At 41.5% G+C, this 13,639-nt stretch overlaps 2 long non-coding RNA genes across 12 annotated transcripts in view; one reads left to right on the forward strand and one right to left on the reverse strand.

Annotated features, from left to right (window-relative positions):
• LOC105482135 (uncharacterized) overlaps positions 1–13,614 on the reverse strand; it is a 41,200-nt gene extending 27,586 nt beyond the window's left edge. Inside the window, exons 1-3 of one of the 9 annotated variants that reach the window (XR_011607180.1) lie at positions 13,528–13,614; positions 10,791–11,671; positions 9,514–9,605 (exon numbers count right to left, since the gene is read on the reverse strand). This is a non-coding gene — a long non-coding RNA (uncharacterized lncRNA). The other 8 variants (XR_011607186.1, XR_011607185.1, XR_011607184.1 and 5 more) reach the window with 8 other exon arrangements.
• Positions 11,678–13,639, forward strand: part of LOC105482134 (uncharacterized) — a 64,988-nt gene continuing 63,026 nt past the window's right edge. For all 3 annotated transcript variants that reach the window (XR_011607192.1, XR_011607193.1, XR_987408.2), the window contains exon 1: positions 11,678–11,918. This is a non-coding gene — a long non-coding RNA (uncharacterized lncRNA). The remainder of the gene's footprint in view (positions 11,919–13,639) is intronic.

Here is a 13,639-nt window from a genome sequence, read left to right on the forward strand (position 1 = left end):
ACACAAATCAGTAAATGTGATTAATTACATAAACAGAACTAAAGACAGAAATCACATGATCATCTAAATAGATGCAGAAATGGCTTTCAATAAAATTCAACACCACTTCTGGTTAATAACTCTCAATAAACTAGATATTGAAGGAGCACACCTCAAAATAATAAGAGCCAATCTATGACAAACCCACAGCCAATATCATACTGAATGACAAAATCTGGAAGCATTCCCCCTGAGAACCAGAACATGACAAGGATGCCCACTCTCACCAATCCTATTCAACATAGTATTGGAAGTTCTAGCCAGAGTGATCAGGCAAGGGAAAGAGATAAAGGGCATCCACATAGGAAGAGAGGAAGTCAAATTATCCCTATTTGTAGACAACATGATTCTATATCTAGAAAACCCCACAGTCTCAGCCCAAAAGCTCTTTAAGCAGATAAAAAACTTCAGCAACCTCTCAGGATATAAAATCAACATACAAAAATCACTAGCATTTCTATACACCAACAACAGTCAAGCTGAGAGCCAAATGAGGAATGCAATCCCATTCACAATCACCACAAAAAGAATAAAATACCTAGGAATACAGCTAACTAGGGAGGTGAAAGACCTGGACAAGGAGAACTACAAAACACCACTCAAAGACATCAGAGATAACACAAACAAATGGAAAGACGTTCCATGCTCATGAATAGGAAGGGTCAATATTCTTAAAATAAAATTGCCGCAATCCCCCAAAACAACATATAGATTCAATGCTATTCCTATCAAACTACTAATGACATTCTTCACAGAATTAGAAAAAACTATTTTAAAATTCATATAAAACCAAAAAAAGAGCCCACATAGCTAAGGCAATCCTAACCAAAAAGAGCAAAGCTGGAGGCATCACCCTACCTGACTTCAAACTATACTACAGGGCTACAGCAACCAAAACAGCATGGTACTGGCATAGCCCTGTGGGGTAATGATTCATGATACATGTACTCTATACTGAAAATTTTCATAAAAAATAATAAAGAGGGAAGAGAAAAAGAATGATTAAGAAAATCTGGTGAAAATGTAAACAACTTGAAGAAGATGGTATATGGAAATGTTACACTTTCTTTGCAACTTCTCCATAAATTTAAAATTATTTCACAATAAAAATATTTTAAATACTCTGAAAAGAAACACTTTAAGTTTCTACAGTATTTATTACAGTATTATAATGTTCTTTTGCCCCCAAAGAATGTCTTCTGTAATTAAAAAATTAATAAAATATTTTACATTTTTACAGGTTTATTGAAACATAATTTGCAACAGATAAACTACTTATTTAAAGTGCACAGTTTGAAAAACACATTCATAATAAAGAACATTTCGAACATTTTCATCACATCCAAAAGTTTTTGTGCTCCTTTGTAATTTTTTCCTCTCAGTCACCTAACCTGCCTTGATCTGCTTTCTGTAAGAAAAGAAAGGAACAGTCTTATTTCTGAAGACAAAGGGTCACAGAGAAGATTCTGAACAAACAGGCCTTGTTCAGTTTCCTCCAGTTTACTACCATTAGGCCGGGTGTGGGGGCTCACACCTGTAATCCCAGCACTTTGGGAGGCCAAGGTGGGCAGATCACCTGAGCTCAGGAGTTGGAGACCAGTTTGGCAAACATGGCAAAACCCAGTCATCTATACTAAAACTACAAAAATTAGTTGAGTGTGGTGGTGCACACCCGCAATCCCAGCCACTCAAGAGACTGAGGCAGGAGAATTGCTTGAACCCTGGGTTGCAGTGAGCCAAGACTGAGCCACTGCACTCTGGCGTGGGTGACAGAGCAAGACTCCATCACAAAACAAAACAAACAAACAACAAGAACAAAACACGGTATCCAGTTTATTACCATTAGATCATACCCTTTTTGTTCTATTATATGTCTCCACAACTGTCCACTCTTCATCAAACCTACTATTAAAAAAACACTAAAGTTTAACTGTTTCTTTAGACTTTCATTTCCTTATGTAAACATATTAAATAATATTAATATTATATTAATAAAATTAATATTATAATCAACTGATTCATTGGCCAAGTGATGGCCAATGGAGATTCATTGGCCAATCTCCAGCCCCCATACCCTGGAGGTTGGGAGGTCGGGTTGATGTCATGTGGTTCGAAGCCCCAACCCTCTAATCACATAGTTGGTCTTTCTGATGACTAGCTCCCTCTTGAATCATCTTGTTAGCATAAATACAGGCACGTTTCATTGGGTTTGTGGATAACAAAGACACTCCTATCACTCATGGTATGCCAAGGGTTTTATTTATTTACTTTTTAATTCTTTTTTGAATTTTTATTTTTGAAGAGAGACAAGGTCTCACTCTGTTGCTCAGGCTGAAGTGCAGTGGCATGATTATAGCTCATTGCAGCCTTAAAGTCCTGGGCTCAAGTAGTCCTCTTGTCTCAGCCTCCTGAGTAGCTAGGACTACAGGCATGCACCACCACACCTCGCTAATTTTTAGATTTCTTTTGCAGACACAAAATCTTGCTATGTTGCCCTGGCTAGTCTTGAACTCCTGGCCTCAAGTGATCCTGCTACCTCAGCCTCTCCAGGGGGTTTTAGAAATTCTATTCCAGGAACCTGAGATAAAGACCAGACAAATTATTTACTCTAAAACACCAGCCTAGATGCCACCTCTTTCTTTTTTTTTTTTTTCAGAGTCTCACTCTGTCGCCCAGGCTGGAGTGCAGTGGCACAATCTCTGCTCACTGCAACCTCCGCCTCCCAGGTTCAAGTGATTATCCTGCCTCGGCCTCCTGAGTAGCTGGGACTACAGGCATGTGCTATCACGCCCGGCTAATTTTTTGTATTTTTAGTAGAGACGGGGTTTCACGTGTTAACCAGGTTGGCCTCGATCTCCTGACCTCGTGATCTGCCTGCCTGGGCCTCCCAAAGTGCTGGGATTACAGGCATGAGTCACTGTGCCCAGCCGAGGCCACCTCTTTCTCCTCAGGGTCTCCTGGGACTCCCATTCAGATTTCATTTCTCCCTTGCATGCTCCAATAGTGCAATCATAGAACTTACCATGTTTTACTATTTATAATAGTTAGTCATGGGCACACCCTTCTTCCCTACAGGCTGCAAGCTCTAAGGGCAGAGAATATCACTTATTAATATTAATCTTTCTAGGTCTCTCAGTGCCAACACAGTTTCACTGTGTTTTTTGTTTGTTTGTTTGTTTTTTCTTTGAGATAGAGTCACGCTCTGTCTTCCAGACTGGAGTACAGTGGCATGATCTTGGCCCACTGCAAACTCTGCCTCTTGGGTTCAAGTGATTCTCTTGCCTTAGCCTCCTGAGTAGCTGGGATTACAGGTCTGCGCCACCACCCCTGGCTACTTTTTTTTTTTTTCATTTTTAGTAGAGGAAGGGTTTCACTATGTTGACCAGGCTGATCTCGAACTCCTGACCTCAGGTGATCCGCCTGCCTCCCAAAGTGCTGGGATTACAGATGTGAGCCACCCCACCCAGGCAGTGTTTTTTTGTTTTTGTTTTTGTTTTTCCGAGACGGAGTCTCACTCTGTCACCCAGGCTGGAGTGCAGTGGCATGATCTTAGCTCACTGCAACCTCCACCTCCTGGGTTCAAGTGATTCTCCTGCCTCAGTCTCCTGAGTAGCTAGAATTACAGGCATGCGCCAACACGCCCGGCTAATTTTTATATTTTCAGTAGAGACAGGGTTTTGCCATGATGGCCAGGCTGCTCTCGAACTGCTGACCTCGTGATTCACCTGCCTTGGCCTCCCAAAGTGCTGGGATTACAGGTGTGAACCACTATGCTTGGCCTCTGAATTTAATTAGGATGCTTCATTTTTCTCAGAAGACTTCTTCCCCTTTCCCTTTCAATGCAGTCATTCTTTTCTAGTGATCTGACAATAATATAAACCATTATATTCCTGAGGGTTTATTCAGTGTGGATACAACTTATAAAATCATAGTTTATCAATTAGTAATTAGACCTGCATTCAACTGCTTTAAATCAATGTAGCTGAAGCAGTTCTTTTTTTTTTTTTTTTTTTTTTTAAGGGGACAGCATCACAGTAGTGTCATTTCATTTCAGAGCTTTTTGAGCTTTTCTTAATTCTCCAATTTTCGGTAGCCCATCATTGAAGCCTTTTGGACAAATTCCTAGATTTCTTGCAAAGAATCACTAGTTTAAAAAAAAGACATTCTATATAGGGTGCATGGATTCTGCCATCCTTTCTTTACTTTCTTTCATTGAGAATCTAATAAGATACTGCTTTTTGAATGTTAACAAATTTGAGCTCGGAGGAATCTCCAGAGCAACCACTTCCCATACCTCTCCTAATTACGTGTGAGGTGATTTTTGAGGTGTAGGGTTGCAATGCGGTTTAGTGAGGAGAGTGCTGATGCAGAGTGGAAATTTTGGGGTTCTAGTCCCTATTTCTCCTATTTGGTAGCTTTATGATTTGGTGCGGGGCATCAGTCAACAAATGTTTATTGAGCACCTATAGTGTGGGAAGCCATGTGGGAATGCAGTTGTAACCAGGACAGACCTAGAAGCTTACGGTCTAGTGAGGATGGCAGATGTTGGAAGTAACTACAGGTAGAAGTGCTGAATTCAAGCGTGTTATTGGAGCTTAGAACAGAGACCTAATCTAACCTTCTGGGTTGTGGAAGATTTGTGGGCTCCTGGGAATTTTGCCTTAGAGCATTGCTGAGTGGGGATTGGAAGTTGGTGTCAGGTTGCTTTTACTTCAGTTTATACAAAACTCATAAACGAGCAGTGGAAGAACATTGTAAGATCAAGGACACAGGTTAGTCGATGTGGCTCTCCTCTGCCTCCTTGTTCCTCAGGAGCCAACCCGAGTTTGTATTTCAACACAACTAGCATGAAGTGAAGAACCCATCGAACCAGAAGCGTCAGTCAAGGTGATGCCTAGCTTTCTATAGAAGAAAGAAAAAATTGAGACTCCCTTAAAAGTTCTGTAAATGAAGAGCAATGAGTAGGGACTAGTCCTACCAAATACACAAACAGTAAACGCTTGACTCCTGTGCAGAACCGGTAGTTCACGCCTGTAATCTCAGCACTTTGGGAGGCTGAGGTGGGCTGATCACCTGAAGTCAGGAGTTCAAGACCAGCCTGGCTAACATGGTGAAACCCCATCTCTACTAAAAATACAAAAAAATTAGCCAGGCATGGTGGCATGTGCCTGTAATCCCAGCTACTCAGGAGGGTGAGGCAGGAGAATCACTTGAACCCGGGAGGCAGAGGTTGCAGTGAACCAAGATCATGCCACTATACTCCAGCCTAGGCAACAAGAACGAAAATGCTGTCTCAAAAAACACAAAAACAAAAAAAACCTCTTGACTTTTGATCACTGAAACCACAAATTAATAGTGCATGAATACTAGTCGGAACAGACTGCTGGAGCATGATAGTTTCAAAAGTTTGTTAATGTGTTTGGGTGAGGCTGTGGGGAAACAGACACTCTCAAACACTAGTGGTGGGAGGATAAGTTGTCAGCCTTAAGAAGGGCCATTTGGCAGTGCTACGAAAATCACAAATACATAATGTCTTTTTTCAACTTTTCTTTTAGGTTCAGGGGTACGTGTGTGCAGGTTTGTTATATAGGTAAATTGCATGTCACTGGGGTTTGATGCAAAGAATAATTCATTGCCCAAGTAATAAGCCTAGTAGTTTTCCGATCTTCACCCTCCTCCCGCCTTCCATCCTCAAGTAGGCCCTGGTGTCTGTTGTGCTCTGCTTTGTGTCCATGTGTACTCAGTTTTTAGCTCCCACTTGTATGTGAGAATGTGCAGTATTTGGTTTTCTGTTCCTGCATTAGTTTGCTTAGGATAATGGCCTCCAGCTCCATCCATATTGCTGCAAAGGACATGATCTTGTTCTTTTTTATGGCTGTGTAGTATTCCATGGTGTATATGTAGCACAGCAAGTACATGTATCTTGTTCCCTGACAATTTCATTCTAGAATTTTATTCTAGAGTAATGCCAGTGTGTGTGGATATGTCTGTGTATTTATATACACAATTATATACATACACACATGTGTATATTTATATATAATATAACGGCATATATTGATGTTTTATTTATTTATTTATTTTTGAAACAGATTTCCGTTCGTTGCCCAGGCTGGAGTGCAATGGTGCAATTCTGGCTCACCGCAACCTCTGCCTCCTGGGTTCAAGCGATTCTCTTGCCTCAGCCTCCCGAATAGCTAGGATTACAGGCATGTGCCACCACGCCCAGCTAATGTTTTGTGTTTTTAGCAGAGACAGAGTTTCTCCGCGTTGGTCAGCCTGGTCTCGAATTCCCGACCTCAGGTAGTCCGCCCGCCTCGGCCTCCCATAGTGCTGGGATTACAGGCATGAGCCACCATGCCAGGCTTATTAATGTTTTTTATTGCCACGTTATTTGTAGTAGCGGAAGATTGATTGGAAACAATCCAAATGTCCATCAAAAGGGAATAAGTAAATAAATGATGATACATTTATACAATGGCTACTTTATAAGTGTAAAAAGGAGTAAGTAGGTTCTTTGTGTGTTAACGGGGAACAATTTCCAAAGCATATGGCTAGGGGAAAAGAAGCAAGGTACAGCAAAGTACGGATTATGGTATCAATCATTTTTAAAAGGAGGGGAAAGAAAAAAATATGTATCTCTGTTTGTTCCTATATGCATAAAGTTTCTCTGAAACAAACAAAAAACCAACAAGAACTAAGTGTGTACAGTGGGAGAAAAGGGATTGGGGGATTTGGTTTGTTTTGGTGTTTGAATCACATAACTGTATTACCTATTCAAAAAATTAAGTAAAATATCTATGCCCAATTGTGCTAAAGCTATTAAGAAAATATGGAAATGTAATTTACCCTTGCCCTAGCATTTGCATTCTGGAATTGTTTCATTGTAAGCCATGTATTTTCAAACATATGAGAGTCTACCTTTCCAAAATTTTTTTAGCTTCTACTGAGGAAATGTAGCCACTCACAGATCCATTTTGTAGCCCCTGTAGCACATGTCCTCTTAATTTTCCAGAAGGAGAAACTGATATCAATGCTTCCTCATGAATGTGGCCCATCCAGTTGGAGACAACTAAAGGAATGAGGCCAGGCGCGGTGGCTCACGTTTGTAATCCCAGCACTTTGGGAGGCTGAGGTAGGCAGATCACCTGAGGTCAGGAGTCTGAGACCACCCTGGCCAACATGGCGAAATCCCGTATCTACGAAAAATAAAAAAATTAGCCAAGTGTGGTGGTGTGGGCCAGTAATCCCAACTACTTGGGAGGCTGAGGCAGGAGAATTGCTTGAATCCAGGAGGCAGAGGTTGCAGTCAGCTGAGATCACACCACTGCACTCCAGCCTGGGTGACAGAATGAGACTTTGTCTCAAAAATAAAATAAAAAATAAAATAAAATAAAATAAAATAAATAAAATAAAATATAAGGGAATCATTTCTGCAAGTGCTGTCCCTCCAGGCGGCACTAACTTGCTTTGCCTGTTTTCTTTCCACTTGCACTGAGGCTGGTGAGGGCTGCTGGAGAAGGTTCCTCAACTTAAGTCTCTTATGCCTCTCAACCATCATAGGCCTGACCACAACTGGGTCCTCAGTGCAGCTTTTCCATTGTTTCTCTAATCAGTTCTTGCTTATTTTCCTCAGGGACTCTTTCAGGCCTTCCCCGCGCTCTTCAAACTGCCACCGCAGTCTTCATAAGCAACTCTGCAATGCCTGGTTCAGAGATGCTCACGTTGGAGTGCTAGTTAAGCTACCTCCCCTGAATGCAGCCAGTCCTTGACACTTGGCCATACTGAGGCTGTTCTGCCATTTCCCTTCCTCCTTACGCCCCCTGGGAGGTCTTGCTATAATTTGTCCCTGGCCGTTTAGCATGTCTCAGCTTAAAAGAGCTAGCCGCAAGTGATGAAAGGGGAGAAAATCCTGTGTTCTTGTCTATGGATCACGTTCATAAAAATTGAGTGTTTATTTCTTGTTTGTGTGTTCAAAGCATGGAGAGAGAACCTGAATATCTCCAGGGGTAGAAAGTTATGTAAATAAAAGAAACTGGGTGGTGCAGTTGGGAGTGCTGGGACTGCAGAGTGTGGCATTGGTCTCTCTGCTTCTCATAACAAGAACACCCACTACCCAGGCTGCTGGTTGGCATAAGTGGAGAAAAACGTCCCCGGGATGGTCTGGTTTTCCCATTTTTCAAGAGCAGCCCAAATGCAATTTTTTTTTTTTTTTTTTTGGTGAAATTTTTGAATTCTTAAGATTCTGTGTGGGCCAAACTGAAATATCCTCAGGTGGATCTGACCTGCAGTTTCCAACCTCTGATTCTAGCCATCTCCTCATCCTTGACAAACTTGAAAACCTTGTCATAATTCAAATGTTTAAATAGCCGTTGGTGTGAAATCCTGTAATATATTTTTCAAGCTAAATATATGATATATATTCTTTTGCTAGTGTCTTCAAGATAACTTTTACAATTCTAAAGAGATGAAATGTATTTTATAGAAACAATATTGCCCTTGCTTTAATAGGACATGATGCCTTATTTTTTAAGTATTTAAGCATTTTCAAAAGCATTTCAAAAAATTGCCTTCGGTAGCAAACAAACCTTGGGAAGATTTACAAACTTTCAATATAAAACGGCTTGTAAAAGAAGAATATGCTTAGATTTTGGTTTAAGAAATGCCTGTTTTGCTCAAATTCACTAATGCAAACAAACACAAAGCAAGAATCAAATCACTGTGTGGAGGTATCTGAGTGATAGATACTTTTTCTATGAAAATTCCAGCTAAATGTTTTACAGACCTTTAAATTGTCCTGAATCTAAGGCCTTTTGAAACATAGTCAAAATCATGCAATAGTGGGCTATGAGAGATAAACCATTGAAATCATTTAATGCAACTCATCTATTTTACGACCCAGAAAAGTAAAGTCCCGATGGAGAAAATATTTTTATCAAAATGGCAGAGTATAGTGCTAGGGCCGGGGCTGGAATTGGATTAGAACACAGGTCTCCTGCCTCTATGTCAATAGCCACCTCCTTACGCATCTGTGTTTAGTATATTTTTATTTTTATTTATTTTTATTTTATTTTGAGACAGGATCTCACTCTGTCACCCAAGCTGGAGGGCAGTGGCATGATCTCAGCTCATTACAATCTCCACCTCCCAGGTTCAAGCGATTCTTGTGCCTCAGCCTCCCTAATAGCTGGGATTACAGGTGCCCGCCAACACACCCAGCTAATTTTTGTATTTGTAGTAAAAACAGCGTTTCACCATGTTGGCCAGGCTGGTCTCGAACTCCTGACCTCAGGTGGTTTGCCCACCTCTGCCTCCCAAAGTGCTGGGATTATAGGTGTGAGCCACCTCGCATGGCCCACATCTATGTTTATATAATACATAAGCTTATGACATTAATAATTTTTGGAAAGTGGTTGATTGAGATATAAACATTACTGTCCCTGGATGGTTCTGTCTAAATTTCTGGATACAAACCAAAGATGTTGGGGTCTCCTAATTCGTGTTGTCTAGGAGTAAGAACAACAGAAAGAAGCCGTGGTTCTGGCAATTCTCCAGTCCTCTCTGCTCTGTAAACCATTGAACAGAAAGCAGATACTTTTATAAGAATGACGTCAGAGTTCCTCAGTCAAAATGATTTTCATTTCCAGCCCTTCTTGTGCCCAGGATGAGTTTCCTGTAATGCTCTGGGTTTGTGCTTTGCTGTCCTGTGCCCTCAGTAAAGGATTACACAGAGCTGAACTGCATGCCTTTAAGGGCACTGTGACATGGAAGAGAAGCTGAAATTGGTTCAGAGCCACTGTGTGGTAATGCCAGTCAAGTACCTTCTTTGTCCCAGAAAATTACTAGTTTCATGAGAGAAAGTGGAAAGGGCATAACCGTCCAATGGGTTCACCTTGCCTGCTGCCTAGGCAGAGCTGATTTATCAAGACAGGGGAATTGCAATGAAATAGTAATCAAGACAGAGCTGGCTGTGCTGGAGCCTGGAGTTTTATTGTTACTCAATCAGTCTGCCCGACCATTCGGGGATCAGAGTTTTTAAAGATAATTTGGCAGGCAGGGGCTTGGGAAGTGGGGAGTGCCGATTGGTCAGGTTGGAGATGAAATCATAAGGGATGGAAGCGAGTTTTTCTTGGTTCTGTTCCTGGGTGCGATGGCAGAACTGGTTGCGCCACATTACTGGTCTGGGTGGTGTCAGCTGATCCATCCAGTGCAGGGTGTGCAAAATATCTCAAGCACTGATGCTAGGTTTTATGATAGTGATGTTACCCCAAGGACCAATTTGGGAAGGTTCAGGCTCTTGGAGCCAGAGGCTGCGTGACCCCTAAACTGTAATTTCTAAGCTAATTTGTTAGTCCTGCAAAGGCAGACTTGACCCCAGACAAGAAGGGGGTGTTTTCCGGAAAGGTCTGTTATCAATTTTGTTTCAGAGTCAAACCGTAAACTGAATTCCTTCCCAAAGTTATTTTGGCCGACACCCAGGAATGAACGAGGACCTCTTAAGGGTTAGAAGCAAGATGGAGTCTGTTAGGTCTGATTTCTTTCAGCGTCATAATTTCCTTAGTTATAATTTGGCAAAGGCGGTTTCAAGAGGATGAAATGTTAAAAGTATAATAATGTTTTTTTTTTTGTTGTTGTTGTTAAAGTTAGCAAATCCCTTAGGCTCATGTGAGATAATAACTAGCTAAGGTGCAGGTAAACCATGACTGTTTAGAGGCACTGAGAGGAAAAGTTTGGGGTATAGTTTTCCTTACTGGATGTGGGTGACTATTTTCCTCTCATGTCTCAGTCTCTTCATCTCTCAAGCTCACTCTTCCACCCGCAAAAGATGTATCTTAATTTCCGTTAGGCAGCTGATAAAAAGAAAAATTTCAGCCGAATTAAATTTAAAGGAGTTTAATTGAGCAACCACCCATTCGCACATCCTGCAGCCCGTAGAATCACAGTAGATTCAGAGAGACTCCAGCACGCCACGTGGTGGAAGAAGATCTATAGACAAAGGGAAATGACGCACAGAAATCGGAAGGGAGGTACAGTCCAGCTGGATTGGTTACAGCTCTGCCTTTGCCTTGTTTGAACACAGTTTCAACGGTCCGCGGTGTTTGAATGGTTGAAGTACGGTGGCTGGGATTGGCCAAGACTCATCTATTGTTACAGACGCGTACTCCTAAGTTAGGTTTTCAGCCTTGCCTACCTGTTCAGCTAGATTGCGGTTCATATACAAGGTCTCAAATGTAGAAGTATGGAGTCATTCTCAGGCCATGTTGAGTTGGCTTTAACACAGCTCAAAATGAGTTCATAGGATTCAAGCTTTCTAGTCATCTCCCTTCTTGGAATCTGCATGCTAGCCTGATGACCTGTCCCTTGTCCCCACAGGAGGACTTCAGAGGGTGACCGGTTGCCATCAGTAGCTGTTTCCTATCGGCCTTAGTATTTCCAGATATCTTCTAGTGCTGGGGAGGACTGGCAGATTCTACACAGACCATGGGATATGGAAGACTGAATAATGACCCCCAAAGGCACCCAGGCCCTAATTTCTGGAACCTGTGATTCTTACATCATAAAAGAGACTTTGCGTATGTAATCCAATTAAGTCTTGAGTTAGGGAAATTGCACTGGAATTTCGAGGCGAGCCCTAAATACAATCACAAAAGGAAGGCAGAGGGAGATTTGATTAGACAGAAGAAGTCAACAGGACCACTCCTGCAACATGCTACGCTGCTGACTTTGGAGAATGAGGAAGGGGTCACGCACTGAGGAATGCAGGGGATGGGACTCTGAGAAGCTAGAAAAGGCAAGGAAACAAGATTCTTCCCTACTGTCCCTGGAGTGAGTGTGGCCCTGCTGACACCCAGGAAACTGCTTCCGGGTTTCTGACCTAGGTAACTGTGAGAGTATCCGTTTGTGTTGTTTTAAGCCATGATGTTTGGGGTGATTTGTTACAAAAGCCATAGGGAAATGATGCACAGGATAGCCCAGGTTTTCAGAAATGTTGTCAAAGAAAATTAGAAAAAAAAAAAAAAAAAAAAACTATTGCAAAAGACAGAATTATAAATTCATAAAGAGTAACTACAAAGAGTTAATGCTAATTAAGTTCTAAAATCTCACTGAAATGGATGATTGAGTTTTTAGAAAAGTACAAATGATCACATTGACCAAAAAGTAGGAAATCTAAAGACGGCACTAACATGCTTTGCCTGTTTTTGCATTTGCACGGAGGCTGGTGAGGGCTGCTAGAGGAAATTCCTCCACTTAAGGCTCCCTGTGCCTCTCAACAACTGTGGGCCTGAGTGCAATTGGGTCCTCAGTGCAGCCCTCCCGTTTTTTCTCTAATCAGTTCTTGCTTATTTTCCTCAGGGACTATTTCAGGTCTTCTCTGCACTCCTAAAACTCCCCTACACTCCTCACACCCCCTCTACCATCACGTAGTAGATGGGCTTGCCTCCATTTTCACAAAGAAAATAGGAGTCCTCGGATATCTTCAATCTCTTATCCTCCAAACTGCATACATCTTCCTTCCCCCATCATTCCCTTTTCCTCCTCTTATCACAAAGGGCACGTCCCACCTCCTGTTCCAGGTTAATCCTTCTATCTCTGCTCTGGACCCCATCTAACTCTGTCTACTCAGGGATTTTATCAATTGATTGTCTTCTTTTTCTCTTATAAATCCAACCTTTCCCTATTAACTGGCTTCTTCCTGTTAACTTTTAAATATGTCCCCTTCAAACTCAAGTCTTCCCAGCTACCTCTTCCTTTGTTTCACAGGAAATTTCTTAAAAGAAAAATGTTAACTTATTTCCACTTTTTTACTCCTGTTCACTCTTTGCATGAATGTAATGTGGATCCCACTCACCTCATTTTGGTGAAATTGTCCTTGCTGACATCAACAATGAGCTTCTTGTGGCTAAATTACTTTCCAAGGCTCAATCCTAAATGTATGTTTATCAGTGGGATTTGACACTGTTGCCCATCACCTTCTTCACTGATACCCTTTCTTCCCACCTCTATCCCTGCTTGTTCAGTCTCTTTAATGAGCTCCCTTTTGACCATTTTGCAAGCACTTTTTATGATTTCCTTTGGCCTTTTTCTCTTTTTATTCAGTAATAATTTTACAAATGGCATCCTGTTCCTTCACTGCTAAAGTTACTCTCTGCTTATGAGCCTCATATCTTTATTCCCATGCAAGACACCCTCAACCTCAGAGTCATGTGCTCATCTTCGTACTAGAATTTCCTCTAGGTACTCTCAACATCCAGTGGATCAAAGACAGAAGTCATTAACATGTTCATCTTTCTTTACTCCTTACCTTAGTGAATGGTGCCAAGCCAATCTAGGTATCCTTATTCTCTTTCTTCCTTAGGAATACATCAAACCATTTCAATGTTCTGTCAAGTTTACTTCCTAAATATGTCTCAAATCTGGGCATCCATAATCTGTCACCTCATCCTCAGTGGCCTGACACTTCTCATTGACTCCATTGGTATCTCTTACCTGGTGTTAAGGGCTAGATGTTTGTGTCTTTCACAAATTCAGATATTGAGGCTTTCACCTCCAATGTGATGGTATTTGGAGATGGGGCCTTTTGGAGGTCATTAGAGTTAGA

This window comes from Macaca nemestrina, chromosome 8, assembly GCF_043159975.1.
Source record: "Macaca nemestrina isolate mMacNem1 chromosome 8, mMacNem.hap1, whole genome shotgun sequence".
In the NCBI taxonomy this organism is placed as follows: Eukaryota; Metazoa; Chordata; class Mammalia; order Primates; family Cercopithecidae; genus Macaca; species Macaca nemestrina.